At 41.0% G+C, this 4861-nt stretch overlaps 1 protein-coding gene across 1 annotated transcript in view; it reads right to left on the bottom strand.

Moving 5' to 3' along the window:
• LOC119421496 (alpha-2-macroglobulin-like protein 1) overlaps window positions 1–4861 on the bottom strand; it is a 121543-nt gene that overhangs the window by 7895 nt on the left and 108787 nt on the right. The gene's annotated exons all lie outside the window — the stretch shown is intronic.

Below are 4861 nucleotides of genomic sequence, written 5' to 3'. Positions count from 1 at the left end.
CTGCCAGAGTCTTAACTGGAGTTAGTGGGAGAGATCATATCTCTCCCACTAACTCCAGTTAAGACTCTGGCAGCAGCATTTTGGATCAACTGAAGACTTTTTAAAGAAGTATTTGGACACCCAGATAATAAACCATTACAATAGTCCAGTCTAGACGTGACAAATGCATGAACCAGTTTTTCTGCATCATTTTTAGATAAGATGTTTCTAATTTTAGAGATATTACGCAGGTGGAAGAAGGAGGTTTTAACATTTTTAATGTGGGGGATAAAAAACATGTCCTGATCAAAAATAACACCAAGATTTTTAACATTAGATCTGGAGGACAGATTAATGTCATCTAAGGAGGGAGAACGACTGAAAAATTGATTCCTAAGGTGCTCAGGTCCAAAAACTAAAAGCTCAGTCTTGTCTGTGTTCAAAAGCAGAAAATTTAGGGTCATCCATGTTTTTATGTCTTTCCTCCATCAGAAACAAAAACAAACACCCCTCAACTCCCATCAGGCTCAATGAAAGAGAAGTTCCAGTTCACATATTTCTCTTTAGAGTCCGAGCTCTCTGTGAATCGATGTGTGTTCAGCCTCGTTTTGTTTGTCCCAAAGTCCCGCTCTCCCCCCGGCCTTGAGTTTTGGACTGGCAGTATCGACTGGTTTGACGACACACAGCCGCTCTCTCAGAGCTGATTTAAAACTCCTGCAAACTAAAGGCCCACGCCGCCGTTCACACCACACTTGGAAAGTACGATCAGAGTTGGAGCCGTTCTGGTCAAACCTTACCCAACATTTCAAGATGTTGAGTGATGTGTTAGTGGTTTATGTGTCGTGAATGACTCAACTCCAAACAAACCAAACTTTAGCTCAGTGTCTGTAAAATGAACCGAGTAAACCAGACTTGTGTGTTTTGTAAGGTTAGATGAGTGTAGCAGCCATGTTCAGGTTTACTCCGTCTAATGGTCACTTTTAGAAAGTTTTACTAAGCTCTGTTCAGTGGTTCATGAGATATTTTGCTAACAGACAGAATCGACTCCAGTGGTTAAAGACAAAGTTTTAAATATAGATCTCACCTGCTTGATCAGATCTCAGCGTATGTGTTGGGAATGACTCTCAGCTACTACCACTCGAACTTTTAGCTGTAAGATTGACTGAGTTAGACATTTTAGGGTTTGATTAGCTGTGGCGGCCATCTTGAATGGGACTGACTCCTGAAGTTATTTGCTGGTAGAGATACATCCACTTATTACTTTCTGGGACTTTTAATAAAATCCGTCCCGTGGTTCTTTAGATATTTTGCTAAAAAAGAGACAATTAAATCCACACGCAGACTTGGGCAAAAACATTATCACCCACCTCTTGCTTTTCAGCTGTGGGTGATGAAAATAAACAAACTGAAAAACAACTACTGAAGTCAGAGAATTTGATCTGAGCTCAGATCAGAATCAGCTTTATTGTCATTGCACCGAAGCACAACAAAATTACATTTCAGTACAGCCCGTCCAAGTAAAATAAACACAAACAGACAAGGGGAGACGGAGGTGTCTGAGGCTGCAGCCTCGTGGGAGGTGCTGCCCTTTTCATTTAGATAAGAAAAACAGAAACACGGGGGAAAAGGAGGTGTAAAATCATATCTCACACTGTGTCGTAGATGGGACACAGTGTAAAAGTTGCAACACCAAAAAAACAAAACTCAGCACAGAAATAGCAACATATTGATGACATTATGATACATATGCATGAGGAGGCCCAACGAAGGTGGTAAGTTTGTCCGTGGACACTGCCAGATAGTTCCATAGTCCTGATAAGAAATGGTGCAGTGTCAGCCAGCTCAGCTCTGACACAGGTCCACAGATGTCCTCGGGAAGGAGCGGGTAGGTGAGGGGGAGCAGAGCTTCTTTTTCGCATAACATCCAGGAGAGTTTGGGAAAGTTGGCCAATTCAAGACCGACACGGGGGAGCCAGATTCAGATAACAACAGTTATTTTGGGTCAGGCCGACTCTGCTTGACTTCTGTCTGCCTTATAGTTCTACTGGTACGTCTCAATGGTGACTTCAAACAGCCAGATGTTTGTAGTCAAAACCGCCGGGTCGAGCTTGTAGCTTCTCCAAGGTTGATTCCTTCCCGCCAGCGAGTTTCAGGAGCCACAAGTGGCCTGAGATTCTCAGAAATCGCGTCCAGCTTGCAGCTCAGCTCACACAGCATCTGAGTCTGAGTGCTCATCGCTCGGGACATTCCTTCACACATGCCGGGCAGCCTCACAATGGCCAGAACAGCTGTCGACGTTTTCCATATTTGTCGATATGCCAGGTAACGACCAACTCCAAAAAGCAGAAATCCTGTTATCATAAATATTATTAAGTACACGTCTTCTACATCCTCAATCAACAATACGGACAGACACACCATCTTCCACTGCCCTCAGGAATCCATGGTGTATCCAGCTGCAAGTGTCCCGTCATGGCAAGAGGGCTCTCCTTCGCCCTGCCTTCTCGTCGAGAACATTTTATCAATTGCGTTGAGAAACCAGCAGCCCAGATTCATAATTTACAATTTGGAGGATATGCAAAGAGAGGCCCCGATAAGGATCACAAGACAAAGAGCAGAAGCAGGAGCCGGAGGGAAAAGCATCTGCCTTCATCGAGAGCCAGCAGGAAGATGTTTACTATCATGGTTTAATTTAGTTTAGTTGTTTACTTTTCAACTTTTATATTTTAATTTGATTGAAATTGGTGCTTCAGTGGAAAACATAAAAACAAACCTGCTCAGTAATATCAACGAGTAAAATATAACTACAGTTTCTGCTGATTTATTATAATTTATTATGTTTGTTTTAATCCCAACTACTCTGCCAACAGTGTTAATATAAACTTAAAAGGAAATCTGTTAATATTTAAAATTTGGTAAAAAAAAATAAAAAAATCTAAAGAAAACTAACAGATTCACTGTTTAGACATTTTTATCATTTTTAGCTCTCTCGTTGGAGTAAACTGATCATGTTTCCACTCGCACTTTGAGTTTTTCTAGGAAAGGGCTCGTTTTCTAAAGAAGACCAACAGAAGTAAAAAAAAAAAAACTCCTGTTGCTCTGACAAAACCCAAATGTTCCCGTCAGCAGCAGGAGAAATGTGAGCCACGTGTGCTCTGCTCCATGTGGGAGAGGAGGAAGGAGGAGAGAATTCTTAGAAATCCACAGAAAAAAACAAAACGTGCGCGGCAGCTGAACTTTACCGGACGTTTGTGGGACTTCAGTGCTCAAAGAAGAAGTTGTTCCAAACACCAGAAAAAGTTAAAAACTGGGTAAATTAAAAATTAATAAAGTGCTGAGGTTTTTAACTCAGCAGTTAAAACTGTCCAAGAACTTCAGACATAATAATTTTATATATTTACAGTACATAGACTATATACAGTGTATATTTAGATAAAACCCAAGAGTTTTCTTCTTCTTTCAGCTGCTCCCTTCTTCAGGGGTTGCCACCACCGAGCTACCACAGCCCTCTGTGTGGAGCAGAGAGCTGCTATCTAGGGTGGGGGTGGGGGTTAAGGGCCTTGCTCAAGGGCCCAGAGTGGGGCAAATGAGGGTGGAGGCAGGTGCGGGTTCACCCACATTTTGATGTTGTCGGTACAGGGAGTTGAGCCTGCGACCTTCCGATCACAAGCCCACCTTCTCTAACCTCTGCGCCACCACTCCCCTTAAAGTAAACCTAGAAGTTTCAAAACATTCAATTGTAGCGTAAGTCCTGATGTAATTGTTAATGCTCAATTTTAATTTGCGTTGACTTTTAGAAAAATTGCCGATTGGATTAACTTGAAACATGGAACCAACACATCCATCCAGTGAACCCAGTTCAAAACAAAAGTAAAACCACAGAAATATACACTTTAAAGAAGAGGACCGTATGAGATCTGACTGGAAAAAAAGTCCAGAGACATCAGGTTCAGTAATAAATAGACGCATCTGTTTATTTACACGACATATTTAAAGGCCAGAACATTAAAAACAGAACATTTATATACATTTACATATAAACATCATATTTACAAACTGCAGAGGACCAACAACAAAGACGTCAGCAGCAGGTATTTCTCTTCCTAAAATCTGTAACTCATGACCGCAACAAAGTTTTCTTAAAGGGATGTTTCAGCCATTTTGAGGTGGCGCTGAGAGTAAAAGTTTTAAACAAATAATGACATTTAACTGGATTGATGAGCTAATGGCTAGTCTGAAGCAGCCATTCTCAGACCTCTTCTGGTTCATATGGACCAGGGCTATTCAACTAAACTGCTCAGGGGGGCCACAGTTACTGAAAGCCAAGAGCTCAGTGGTCGGACATCCAGCAGTTATTGTCTTTAAAGTTTGTTTAAATGTTTAAAATCTAGTTTTATTCAAAAATGAACACATCGGTGGGCCGAACTGAGTTCATCCGTGGGCCTGAATTGGCCCCCGGGCCACCAGTTGAATAGCCCTGATACAGACTCTGTTAACGCTGAACATTTCAAGTTAAAAAATAAAAAATAAAACAACATAATTGTTACTTTAATGTTAAAAGCTTGTGTAAATGTGTTTTAATTTATCCCTGATACACAATGCAGAAGGTTAGGAACAGCTTGAATGCTTCAGAGTTTAGAAGTAGATAAAAATGTGGGCGTGTGACATGTAATTTTAAAGCATTACTGTTAATAAAAAGTGCTTTTATGTGGGAAAAAAACAACATTATGGCTGCTTCTGGTGTGGAAACAACATGGGACCTCAGAGCGAACACTTGCTGTCTTAAAACAGCTCTTTAATTTTATAACAACTCATTTGAACTATTTTCATCTCACATTCACATTCTGTGAATATTCCAGCAGAAACATGATGAGATCGTGTC

The sequence above is a fragment of the Nematolebias whitei genome, chromosome 15, assembly GCF_014905685.2.
Source record: "Nematolebias whitei isolate Nwh7 chromosome 15, NemWhi1, whole genome shotgun sequence".
Taxonomy (NCBI): Eukaryota; Metazoa; Chordata; class Actinopteri; order Cyprinodontiformes; family Rivulidae; genus Nematolebias; species Nematolebias whitei.
This window is presented reverse-complemented; position numbering and strand designations above follow the sequence as displayed.